The sequence below is a fragment of the Podarcis liolepis genome, assembly GCF_965112155.1.
Source record: "Podarcis liolepis genome assembly, chromosome: 4".
In the NCBI taxonomy this organism is placed as follows: Eukaryota; Metazoa; Chordata; class Lepidosauria; order Squamata; family Lacertidae; genus Podarcis; species Podarcis liolepis.
This window is the reverse complement of record NC_139558.1, coordinates 56199414-56213689: the sequence shown is the minus strand read 5'-3', so window position 1 is coordinate 56213689 and position 14276 is coordinate 56199414. Positions and strand designations below refer to the sequence as shown.

General features: G+C 38.6%; 1 long non-coding RNA gene across 1 annotated transcript; it reads right to left on the bottom strand.

The window, feature by feature from the left end:
- Positions 1-1558: 1558 nt before the first annotated feature.
- On the bottom strand, positions 1559-13220 carry LOC310704852. The gene is made up of 4 exons (XR_014525067.1): positions 13154-13220; positions 12580-12730; positions 4440-4597; positions 1559-2453 (listed from the first exon to the last, which is right to left on the bottom strand). It is a non-coding gene; the product is annotated as an uncharacterized lncRNA (long non-coding RNA).
- Between the last annotated feature and the right edge of the window lie 1056 nt (positions 13221-14276).

The following is a 14276-nucleotide window of genomic DNA, read 5'->3' as shown; positions in this document are numbered from 1 at the left end:
AGGGTGAAGGGAAGAAGCTAGCTCAGGGCCAGCCCTGTGATGAGGCAGAGGGAGGCAGCTGCCTCAAGCGGCAAATACTGAGAAGTAGGGAGGAGACAGAACTGTGAGTGCCATGTAGCCTGCCCTATACCTGCTATGGTAGCCTACTGCCCTCAAGTGCAGTGGAAGATATTTCCCCTTTATCAGTACTGGAGTAAGATTCAACTGTCAGTCCAATTGGCATCTATATGTACCTTGAGGGAGGGCAGCATCTTGTCATTCACCTCAGGCAGCAGAATGTCTTGAGCTGGCTCTGGGTCAGTTCATTTATTCCAAAAAGGAACTGAGGAGAAATTTATTTTCATCATGACAGAGGGCCCTATTGTTTCAAGAGGACTTTACCATGAGTTATACTAACTAGTTCCTCAAAGCAAATAAAGTATTTTATGATGTGGCTTAGTGGTTCCACTTATGCTTCTTCAGGAAGTCAAAAGACCACAATACAAACCTTAAAAGAATTAGGGTGTTTTTGATTAAATGTATGAAGCTTGAAGCTATGACAAGCTTTTGTTTTGTTTTTTTAAAAAAATTCTTGCTTAGCCCTCTAAATTACATTCCAGAGACCTATTTAAAATGAACATTTCCAATAGAAAAGAAGCCACGAGAAAAGGGATCTGAAAAACCAGCATGTGTGTTCATGCTGACTGATGGACCAGGATTATTTTATTTTTCTAAATGTTTTAATAATTTCAGGTTATATGAATAAAGATATGAACATACAACACAAAAGAAGATTTTTTTTAAAGAATAATGCAATTATGAGTACTGACCAATAATAACAGCATACTCTTAGTTCCAGACACTGATAAACTGTCTAATTTTCTTTTTTTGCATAAACTTGCCATCTTGTTTGCCTGATATAGTTTGTATGTTCTCACATGTTGGCGACTTCCCATGATTATTTTCATTCATGCACAAATGCTGTTTAAGGACACCAAAGAGCAAAACCAAAAATGTTGATGATGTTTATATGTACTACCACAGAGCCTGTACGTTTATGCTGTTTGCCTGTTAGTTCACTTAATTTATATCCTTTAATGTGTTCAAGGTGACTAATGAAGTGCAAACAAATTAATCTAAATCAATACATAGAAACTCCCTTTGTTGTAGGAAACTGATGGTGTCATGTGTCCTCAGCAATGATCCAAATAGGCAGCCATTCTTAGTTCCTTCCCCTATGACTAGAAGCTGATGTTTCTGTGCCAGTTTCAGGGTTCAACAAATTGTTCAAAAAAGGTTGGTTTTTGTGCAGTAATGAAACTTTCATGGTAGGATAAAAGTATAAAGAACACAATGATATTCACAGAATGGAAGAGACACAGAGAATGGAATAAATAAAAAAATTCCTTCCTGTAGCACCTTAAAGACCAACTAAGTTAGTTCTTGGTATAAGCTTTCGTGTGCATGCACACGAAAGCTTATACCAAGAACTAACTTAGTTGGTCTTTAAGGTGCTACAGGAAGGAATTTTTTTATTTTGACTATGGCAGACCAACACGGCTACCTATCTACTACAGAGAATGGAATGGTTCTTAAGAACGATGATGGGACAGGTATGAAAACAATGTGCTAAAAGCACTTTCCATGTAATGAAGATGGCTCAGGTTGTCACCTTTCCCTCTATTCAGCAAATGTAGATGTAAACCAAAGCATTCATCCCATACTTATATACATTAGGAAGACAGATTATTTTAACATCCTGCAATTCTCTGTAGACAGAGACATTCTGGCTAGAATTGACAGGTATTATTTGTATTAAGGCACAGGCAGTAATCATTCTTCTTTCAAGGGGTTGTCGTTATACAAGAATTGTTGTTGTTGTTGTTATATTAAGAGAAGCAACAGCATGTTTCTATCTTTTAAAAAATCAGAAGGCAATTGTGATGAATAGTAACTCCCCATTTTGGCACAAAGCAGAGAACAGTCTTGCTTTACACTTTCCAGCCACAATTTACAGGCACACTTTCTAGGGCTGCAACATCAGTTTCTTTGGTTGTTGCTTTGCCCTGGCAAGCCATGCTCCTAGTGATTCACAACATCAGAAAAGTTTACCTAATGAAATATAGCACATATTGCAAGATAATTCATCAACAATTGGAAGATGTTTCAATACTACCTTCCCTGTACCCATACACCACTCAGGGTAGCTTGTAACAATTTTAAATCACAGTCCAATGAAAATATATTAAAATACAAAGAACAAAGCAATAAAAATACATAAATTCAACAAGAAATAAAATGCACAGAGTTAAAAAACCCATTTAAAAGCATCATCATCACAGGTAACAGGAAATAAGTTTATTTTCTTAAGTCCTAAGTAAATGTAGGTAATATTGTAAATCCAGATCCATCCAGTACTCATGCAAATGGAACATGCTGTCTGAGTCAGCAATCATCTCTTCACCAGTCCCAATCTGATTTCAAAACACTCAGAATTAGACGTTATCCTTAATTGCGGGGAACATTGTGTATTCTTTCCTACTAATCATATTTGTGTTCTCCTTACTTGCCTTTAGCTAGTGCCCTGGCTAAAAATACAGCATGGGTTGCAGTTTAAAGAGTGTAACAAGCAACAAGCAAATTAAAGCATTCAGTTTTCCATTCTCATTAAAAATCATTCTAAAAAGGAATGACATGCAATTCCTTCCCCCCCCCCCTTTTCCTGTTATATATCAGCACATGGTTTCTCAATGGGTGAGATGCTCTGTAAATCATAGCATTAACTGTACTTTGCTATTTTCACTGGTTCAAAGGATGAGAAAACAGGTTATGCCATGATTCCAGTTTTATGCCCTTCTAGCACTTCATTTGTTGCAAAGGTCTCATCCCTAGTTCCCCAGTCAGCCTCTTCCGCCAGCAAATCCTGGTCTTCAGGATGCATTTATGTGATCAAAGAACCGGGTGGGTTTGTTTCCCATATTTGATTCCACATGGCCTTTGATCATGTACAACAAACTCCACTTAGGACAAAAGAAAATTATCTTAGTTGACAACACAAAGAGTTGACGCTACTGTGGCAATTGACACTGAAAACAGCTGTTACCACAGCAAATCCAAAATATAACTTCATTCTAAATCAAGACTGTTTGCTATCTTTTAAAAGTATATTTCCAACACATGTTTCAGACTATGCAGCCCCTTCTTAGGAGTATTTTTAATATAATTTGTATCATGAAGCTCACAGCAGAATATTTGGCTATCCAAGACTTAATGGTTGGCCATGATGTTGTCACCTACTTCCAGGGTCTGGGCATCTCTGGGAAGTGCCAGCTCTGCCTAGGTATTCCAGGATGGATTAATGCTATACTCAAATGACTCAATGGTCCAATGGCTATTTAAAATAATTTCTCGATATATACGGTATTAGGCTGGTGCAAAAAAATAATACTGTGATACTACTACTAAAAAATGTCAAAAAAAAAATCCATATCTGACCCTCAATAACTTTTGAGAGAATGAAAAGTCAACTGATTTTGAGGGACCGTTTATGCTTAAGTAAACAAATATTTACACTGACATTTAGAGAAGGAGTCTGAGTGTAAAGTGAAGATTTTTAGGACTGCTACTGATCAGATTTTATTTAATCTGTGGCATTGTGCTTTTAAATTATTGTGGTAATGGTTTATTTGTTGTTTTGTTCATGTATAAATTGTATATCACCCTGGGTTCCCTAAGGGTGGCTTCATAAATATAATGAGTAAATAAATATTGCTGGGTATTCTTCATTTGTCTTTGGATTTTATTTTACATAATGTTGGGGGGTTTTCAACTTTGCTTAAATTAGAAACCAGCAGCTTTGCCAAATAATCTCAATGCATACAAAACTATAATGGCACTCCTCAAGGTAAATTGTGCTGATGTACCATGGTGCATCAAAGGTCACAGCAGAAAGTTTAAACCATTTCCCCCTTCCACTGGTTGTAAATATATATTGTGATTTGTTGATAACAAGAAAAGCATCATGCCTGCATAGATGTTTATATACTAAAATTATCTTTGCATAATAGCTGATTTCTAATTTGAACTTTTGGCATGGTTTTTATTGTATGGTTTTATGTACAATTGTTGTAAACTTCTCTCATTCTTATAAACAGTGATATATAAATATTTTAATAAATAAACTAAAAATAAAAATGAATACTATATATCATGAAACAGGGGGGGAAACTAAGTTGAAAATTCTTGTTCTCCTATCAATTTCTGCAAAGCTAGCAAGAAATTCATGGTAGCTTTTAAAAAGCATAATTAAAAAACATAGTATAGAATGTTTATAATGGCACCATGTGGAAACTCTTCTCTTTCCATGTCTCTTGCATATTATATTTTAAGTTCTCTAGGTGGGTCACAAAGTGCTGCTTCTCCTAGAGCAGTGAATGGCTGCAATCGTGTGAATCACTTACTTGGAGATAATGATCCCATGAAACTTCGCTCAGAGGAAATGGTCCATGAGTTGCAATGTCTGTTCCATGGCACAATCTAATGCCACATGTAATTCTTATTTAGAAACACCTGCTTTTTGGCTTGGTCATAGCTTCCCCATAATACCATTGTTTCTAACCTGAGTAGGAGGAGAGGAAAAAATGGAACCATTTAAAAATATTTATCAGAATTATAGCATTCAGGTCGTAATTGAAATAACTGGCTTCCCAGAAGCAGGAGATATTCAGCTTAGGATATGATGGTGATTATAAGGCCAAATCTTACATTTAATGCACTCTGCTGACTTACTGGATTTCCTTTCTGTCCATCACATTAAAGTCTGCTGTTACAATGAAATAAAACTTTTCTTACCTTGCATGTACGTCAATGGCAGGAGATCACTTTTCAAAACCTGTTTCAACTCCCTGATGACTCAGCCCCTCAGCATTTTAATGCCCACATAATGAAAGGAAGTAATCCCCCAAGTAAACAGACAAATTGCACCAAATTTATACAATAACTCTCATTTGACATGGTTTAGTATTAACCTGAGTTATGACTTCTCTCTTTTTTTTGTTTACAGTTCATGACCCATTCACGCTGAAAAGTATAATCCATGGGGAAATGTTTGAGCTTAGAAAAATAGGACATTTCTAATATATATGTGTAGTGCCCTATGCAGGAATGGGACAATGATAATAGTAACCCTAACAATTATAATTTATGTCCCATTATACTCGAAGTCTCTGACACTGATTGCCTGAGCTGAGTTGCTCCGGTAACAAAACAGCTTGCTGCAAAACCAAAATGAAGACTGAATATTTTGAGAGTACCAAAATGGGCAGATCCATCCATCCCCAATGACAAGGAAAAATATGAAATGCTTTATTCTTAATATAAAACAGGCAACAAAAGAGTAGAGGTAGTTACTCAACTTTACATAAAACAAGCAAGTCTTGGAGACTAGGACAGGATAGAGCAAAATTCAATTGTTAATGCTGGTATGCCCATCCATACTCATTTTTACATAAAAATAAGTCCAATGTTTTAAATGAAAATTATTTTATTATTATTTATTAAATTTGAAGATGTATGGGTAGCATAAAAACCTGTCTTCCAGGGTAAGAGGTAAAAGGACCCCTGACCATTAGGTCCAGTCATTCACAACTCTGGTGTTGCGGCGCTCATCTCACTTTACTGGCTGAGGGAGCCAGCGTTTGTCTTCAGACAGTTTTTCTGGGTCATGTGGCCAACATGACTAAGCCGCTTCTGGCGAACCAGAGCAGCGCACGGAAATGCCGTTTACCTTCCCGCCACAGCGGTACCTATTTATCTACTTGCACTTTGACGTGCTTTCGAACTGCTAGGTTGGCAGGGGCAGGGACTGAGCAATGGAAGCTCACCCCTTCGCAGGGATTTGAACCGCCGACCTTCTGATCAGCAAGCCCTAGGTTCTGTGGTTTAGACCACAGTGCCACCCACGTCCTTCCAGAGTAGCACAGCCTATATTACCTTCCTATCACAGCACCAGATATGTGTTGGAGGCGTAAGAGGGTTAAACTGAGGCTGTTGTTTAATTCCAGAATTCCAGAGAGAAATTCAAGTAATTATTAAAGGAATAGCTAGTTGCCAGCTGTAACTGACCCCAATGACAATGGCTCTGGGATATGTAAAACATCAGGTTCAGAGTAATATACAAATTTTGTCCATTAATCTGTTTACAGAAGCACCTTATATTGACTGCAAAGGTTTGGAAAACTATTGAACTAATTCTTCCATTGAGCTTTATTCTTCATTGGAATCAACATTATACAAAAGAATCTCCTTTGATGGATATTATAGATATAAAATGTTCTTATTTGTTATAATTGTAATCATTTTAATTGAATGAAACTGAACCTTACAATCATATTAAACCCCAGTTTCTTAATGGAGGAAAATGTTACATTGAAATCAGTGATGCTTGTTTCCAAGTGTGGCGTTTGCCCTCCTAGGTGTGTGACATCACACTGGGTCATAAGGAAAGGGTTAACTAAGTGTAAAATGATTAACCAATAGGAACCCAAAGGGAGGAGATAGAGTTAGAGTTAGAGTAGGAGTTGTTAAGAGGTCAGTCTGGAGTTAGAGAAGGGAGAGGTAGGATAAGTCTGTGGGTTGGGCTAGTTTGATGTGAGAGAGTGAGAGAATCTGTTAAGAGGAGTCAGTTAAACAGTTGGGATAATCTGTAAGAAGGTATTAGGAAAGTATAGGCCGGTAAAGAAACTAAGATTAAGAAACTGACAAGAAAAATTATCTGAAACCATAAACTTGTTAATGCTTATAAAATAAACTTGTTTATTTGGTTTAATGTTAACAACTGTCTGGACTCAGTGTGTACCCGAGAGAAACGGGTTGGTGGCAGCGGGGAAGCGATCACAGTGGTGGCACAGGGATCAATAGACCGTCAAATGTCCGGGGACCCTGTGTGATCGCCACACCAAGCCACAATCAGGATCCAGGCAAAGTTAAGTACATCCTATCAACTTCAGTGGGAAAGGTTTAAGTAAGTGCTCTGCCATTAGTATTAGTGGAACTTCAACAGCATAATCCTTTGCCTGCCTACTCAGAAATAAGTCCATTTGGGTACAATAAGACTTACTCTCAGGTAGGTGTGTAAGCTGTAAGAGATCTCTCTTGTTCATAGGGAATGTGGCGAAGTAATTAGAAGCACTAAGTCAACACTAAATTGTTTCACATATTATTTACAATTTGACAGGAAGGAGGAGGAGGAAGAGAGGCGGAGAGAAGGAAAGAACGGTTTCCACCATATCCCAAGATGCCATGAACAGCCAAGGGAAACATAGATTGTCAGTCAGTTTGAAATGTTTTGAGTAATTTCCATCTTCTTTTTACAGGCCACACATTTAAGTAAGGTCCATGAAAGTCTTACAAATATTCCATATTTAGTGTAGCAGGGAGCTTTCCATTTCAGTTATTTTGTATTAATTTTCATATTAATTCATACCCCAGCTCTAGGTTTCAAGACGGATGGCTGTATAAATAAATGATCCAAAATAAATATTGGATTAAATGAAATGTATGCTAAAACTTCAGACCCACTAAGCATAGCAGATGGAGACCACAACAGGAACTAGTACAAACTGGGCAGGCTACACAAGCCAAGGAAGCAATGCCATTCAGTCTGCAGGTTTCTTCTCTTTCAGTCGCATTCCTCCCGAACATGTAGTTTGGCATGACTTCTTTCTTTCATTCTTTTTTCTTTTTTTCTTTTTTGCTTTATAAAATGTATTCACTACCTTTCTGTCAAAAAGGATAAGGTGGCAATGTACAATAAAACATGGCAGTATTAAAACAGTAGTCAAACAATAAACAAAACAAAATTCAGCCCAACAGTGTAAAGGGAAATGTCTGAACTAACTAAAAATAAGCTCCCAGTAAAGAAACATTCAAGTACTGAATAAAAATCGAAAAGAATGGGGAAAATGTAGAGATTATCTTAAAAAGCAGTGTTCTCAGATTAATACCTGGACTTGTTTTGATTAACTTTTGCAAAACAAATTATGCTGTAAAGGTTTAAAATAAAAAGAAAAGGGGGAGAAATGAAGTGAGAAGGAAATAGTTTACTAAATATGAAAGCAGACCCACATTGTGGACGAAGGAAGTCAACTAGAAGAAAAGAAGAAAATATGGTTATATGTTCATTATTTGTTTCGTACTTGTTTTTGGATTTTCTTTTTAAGTTTTCTTTTTTTAATGTTGTGCTTGTGTTGCAATACACACACATACACACACACACACACACACACACACTCAAGTACTGTACATAAAAAAAGTCTTATCAGTCCATATAAATCTGAGCAATGGGAAGGTTGGTGTGTGGTCCATGGACTAGTGTAGGGGTCAGCAAATTTTTTCAGCAGGGGACTGGTCCACTGTCCCTCAGACCTTGTGGGGGCCGGAATATATTTTTTTTGGGGGGGGGAATGAACAAATTCTGGGAATCAGCATGTTTTTACATGAGTAGAAAGTGTGTTTTTATTTAAAATGCATCTCTGGGTTATTTGTGGGGCATAGGAATTCATTCTTTTTCTTCTTCTTTTTTGTTCAAAATAAAGTCCACCCCCGCCCACAAGGTCTGAGGGACAGTGGACCAGCCCCCTGCCGAAAAGGTTTGCTGACCCCCTGGTTTAATAGGTTCTCTCCATGAACAATCCATGTTGAGGTAAGCAGCAAATTCTGCACTAGTTGAGACTTCCCAACTATTTTCAAGGACGACCCATTCCAGTAATTAACCCACAAGGTTAATATGGGAATGAAAGACAAGAGGCTAGATCTGTCCGCAAAGAATGGATGCAGCAGTTTTATCTGGTAAAGGGCACTCTTTGTCGCAGCAACAATCTGTTCATCCAGGAGTAATGCTGGTCCAAGAGCATTCACTTTCTTTCAGACATGTAGCTATACACATACAGGTGCAAATCTGATTTTTCAAGATGATTACTCCATTTATAGTTAAGGACATCTCCCTCAAACCATGTGAACATTCGTTGTGTCCCCTCTGAGATCTGTCTGGCATCAACTTTGCTTTCATTTTGACACCAGGTTAAGTCCTGGTTATTTGCTCAAGTGTTCAGAAATTGTTGATCTTACAACTTTATTGATTGCTGATTGCATTTCACGGTTTTCTCTGCTCTGGATTTTATTTTATTTTATTTTTAAAAACTGTCATTGTCATTTTAATTGTTTGTGTGCCCTGTCCTGAGATCACAGGGCAAGTTGTAAATATCTTGACTAAAATAAATAAACTGGTTGAAGCTGCTATGTAGATATGTCGTTGCAGTAAAAGTACAATTCTCTGAGAATAACACAAGGGCAGCTTCCCAGAGAATTGTGTCCCTAGTTTTCAGACGTCATCACATTTTCAGAAAACATTCAGCTCCCTAGAAACTTCTTGGAATTGGTTAGGACACAAGCCTCATTTGTACTTTTCTCTTTTTGAACTTGCTTCCTCCACTCTACCCCTCTTTCTTTCTTTCTTTTTACCACAATCCTCATGAGAAAAGAGAGATGAGTCATCACAAAAAGGGACATCTCTTTCCCTCAAGTATTGCATGTAAAGACACATGCATGGTATGGCAATGGCCTCAAGTGGCTTCTTTCTATCATCACATGATGTGAGTTCACTAGTAACAGCTTGAAAAAGCACCAGCCATATAATTATGTAAATCAGATCAACAGCTTTCATAAGACTAAATGTTGCCAATAGATCATTCTGTCCATAACATAACATGTTTAATATGTCTTTGGTCACACTGGTTATATTATGTTAGGTTTATCAAAACTGATTCGAATTTAAAATAGCACTCTGTTAAAATTGAAGATTTTGCCACTGTAATGGGAAGCTATATTGATGGTTTCTGCTCTCCTAAAGCTCTTTGAGATACTTTTGCCACCATTTGCTGAAACTACATAAATGAAATAGACCGTTAGAAGGGTGATTTAACGTTAGTGGCTTATGTGTAGATTCAAATGTGGTTTTTGTAAAAATTTGGTTTTGCTGACTTCAAATCTAAGATTTAACACTACCTAAAGCCTGGAATAGTTCAAAGGCTGCTAGGCTGAGCAATGGATTTGGAACGAAGTCAAAAATGCAGATGGGATGAAGCCAGACCACTAGTAATTGATTCCAAGTACTTGGTGTAGCAAACTCAAAAGATGTCTCACACTTCTTGCTATCATGAACATTTGATACCCAAACTCAGTAAGGACACTGCACCTTTTCTAATGGCAGCGAAGATATCTGGCACCCACCAAATACACATGTTCATCTGTGGCATAATGTATTTTCTCTGCTACGTTACTGGGGGGGGAGTCTCTTTTTCTAATTGTACTTGCAAAGTTATGTAAAAATTCGATTTTTAAGAAATAACAGTTTGAAAAATAAGTAACGACATTGCAGTCTTCAAGTCAATCTGATACCTATTGTTTAAAGCTTTTTATTCAGCTTCATCTGACTTGTACAACAAAAGATATCAATTCATGCTTTCTGCAGTTACATTCCTTTAATTTAACTTTGCTGCTAAAAAGGCAAGGATAATCCAAAACATATTATCAGAGAATAGCAAATAAGCAAATCGAGTTATTTTTCTTTGTTATTTAAAGGAGGTTTACAGGCAACAGCCTGATTCACAGCTATCCAAATATACTTAGAATAGAAGGAATTTCCATTTGCACTTTAAAACTGAATCTATTCTTTTAACAAACACACACACAAATTCAGAAGAGTTTTGCTAGGCAGGAAATCCATTATGGAAGCATGGATGCATTTCCACCAAAATAGAGAGTCCTAAAGTACAGTGGTACCTCGGGTTACATATGCTTCAGGTTACAGACGCTTCAGGTTACAGACTCTGCTAACCCAGAAATAGTACCTCGGATTAAGAACTTTGCTTCAGGATGAGAACAGACATCGTGCTCCGGCGGCACGGCAGCAGCAGGAGGCCCCATTAGCTAAAGTGGTGCTTCAGGTTAAGAACAGTTTCAGGTTAAGAACGGATCTCCGGAACAAATTAAGTACTTAACCCGAGGTACCACTGTATGTGATGTTTTTGTAGTTCATTGCTGTAGAAGTCTTCTTCCGAAACAGAGCCTATGTAGTTACAAATTCTTGATAGGGTGCAGGTAGAAGCCAACTTCCCCATTTCTCATTTCCTACTCTTCCCCTTTCTGTATATACTTCAGCCCCAGAATATTGTGGATTCTAGAAGGCAAATGCCACCCATAAATAAGAAACATTGTTTCTAGCATGATGGCAGCTAAGCAGCAATGGTGAGGTCTTCTGGCCATCACTAACATGTGCCATATGTCCCTGCCCTTTGTACACTCAGCCACCCGAGATTGAGCAATAACAGGTCTGTGATGCCCTTAGATGTCCGGGGCTGCACACGCGCTACACTGACTGGCTCAGCGTGTGTCTACCCTATGCCGACAGGTGCGGGTAACCCGTTGAACCCCATTCGTGATGGGGATCGGGGATTGCAATTCTTCCCCATGAACGAGGAATTCCCAGTAAGTGCGGGTCATAAGCTCGCGTTGATTAAGTCCCTGCCCTTTGTACACTCAGCCACCCGAGATTGAGCAATAACAGGTCTGTGATGTGCCATATGGTTCAGAATCACCCAGAAAGCTCAGTTTAATAGGAACCCAGGATCTAACTCACCGGGAGCAAGTTACATAAATGCCACATTCCAAAAGCATGTTTTCATTGATATTATGTGTCTGCATGTTTGACATACAATATTCCCTCTTTTCTTTATATCCACGGGGTTTGTTAGTTTAAGGCGGTACCCAGATGGCAGCTTTCTTAATGCATGATTTAGCACTGTTGCTCTTAAGTAAGAAGGGGAAATCCTTCAAGGCAGAGGTACCTACTTGCATTCATTCTCTCTCCACTGACCTACTAGCACCTGATATGTCATCTGGATTAGCAAATTTACATGGGACTTGCAGATCCCAGGGCCATTCCACACATTCATGGCAGCAAACATAGGTTTGACATAGAATGGGTATATAGACAGGGACACCACTCTCTTGGCTGAGAATCAGTGTAGTTTTAAGAACTTTCTCAGTGAATGTTGGGGAAAATGTTTGTTTGTTTGAGAATTTACACCTAGCTTTCGTGTTGGTGTATGTGCTGCTGATGCTATGGACATACATATGATCACATTGCAGACTGGGAACATTACACACACCCTATAGTCATGGCAGAGAGAGAGAGAGAGAGAGAGAGAGAGAGAGAGAGATCTGGAAATTTAATTCCCCCTCCTCACTCTCAGAAACAAGAGAGGGTTTTAGATCTGAATGAAGGACAAAAACATAAAACATTTGCAAGAAACAACCAAGAAAGATGACCCAAATTCAAAGCATTATCTTTGTCTTAAACAAACAAACCAAAACAGAGAAATTGTGAATTGCAAAATTTTGAATACCCGTCATCCTCCTTGGCTTCACTCAATTTTGTTTAAAACACTCTTCCATTTTCTTCTAGTTGTGAGGGTGGGAGATGGGGAGGGGCCTCACAAGTGGAGTAGCCTAGGGCCTCTCTTCATCTAAATCTGGGCCTACCTGTGGATAATCCTGATGCCTTTGTATTCCCAATGACGTTACCAGACGTTACCAGAAGTATAACGGGGTCCCAAAAGGGCTTGAGAACAGGCAAGCTATTTTCTGAATTTCGGGAAATGGCTCTGTTAGCTGGAGCAAATTATAAATCAAGCTGAAACAAGATGAAAGCAAAAAGTCACCATCCACCTTCATGCTGACCCACCTTTGCTACCCCACCAACTGATACTGGTGGGCCCCCTGCTGGGGTATGCACTTCAAAAACAATATCTGTAACCTAAAAGCCAGATTTACTGAATTAGTTGCACTAGCAGGAGCTAGCACTAGGAGCCCGGCTACTGCAATGGGGCTTCCTCCATCTCCTTCTTTCATGTTCCCCATCAAATGGCTTGGGGGGTCAATAGAACCCCAGAACAGTGTGAAGGAGGAAGAGCGAGGAGAGTGTTACCTCAGACAAGCACTGATGGAGCAATCTCCTTAATGCTACTTTGAATTCCACCCTCTGTCTGGAAACATTTAAAGATATTGTGCTAAAATATATGTTATTACTCAGAAAACAGAAATCTGCATAACTAACCTTGGAGCACAATTGTTACTTAAGGCTCTTTCAGATAATTCTTCCCCATTCTGTCATTTGCTCTGCCTTTACTTTAGGTGTTGTGCCTCAACCTAGGGTTGTCAGTGACTCTAAACTACTACAGGTACGCTATATTATTATTATCCATAACCAAGAGAGCCAGGGGCAATTCTGTACTGGCACAGTTAATTGAAGACTGAGATCTCTTACATAATATATAGTCTTGGCAAGCACCACAAAAAGACTCACAGAGAGTGGAGAGGTGTGGAACAATTTCAAAACTGATGTCTGCATCTCATCAGTTATACTATTTACGGCAAGAAAGGAAAATTTACCAGAAGAAAAAAACCTGGGCTGCAATCCATATCAACACATTGCCATGCTGAAAAATATTCAGGAGAAATCTAGAATCAGTCAGAAATCTGGACATCAACATGTTTCTTTCCTTTTCTAAGCATTGGTTTAACGTAAGTGCAATGAGTAAATGCATTTCTCCCCCTACTTTGGCTAAATGACTTGCATAAAACGGTGCCTGAAAAAAGCATAATAAAATCATCTAATATTGTAGAGTTGGAAGGGACCACAACAGTCATCTAGTCCAACCCCTACAGTCCTTTCCATCTTTCAAAAATATTTTAGTCTGATTATGCTTGGCAGGGGGTTGGACTCGATGGCCCTTGTGGTCTATTCCAACTCTATGATTCTATGAAATCATTGCACAGCTCCAAATAGCAATGGCATTTGTTTGCTTCAGGTGATTGGTCTCCTTGGTGGTGGGGGGGGGGATATACAATCAATAAATCAATAAAATCTTATGTGTGTCCATAAGGATTTCCTGGGCAAAGTCCTCTGGTTGCCCATTTTTCCATCTGGACCTGCTTACCTGAAAAGTAAGCAAATATCAATAGACAATTATAATCACAGGAATAGAAGTGGGTCCCAAAAACACAGATCTCAGGAGTCAAATGCCCAAAGGTGCATCTTCAGCAAGGTATAAAGCATTTCTATATTTGTTCATTTCATTGAGATGCTTGTTGTTAGCATCCATCTGCCTCAAGACACAATAGAGTGTGCCTCGGGGGGAGTCAAACCACTGGAGAATCACAGTGCCTGCTGTGGATGT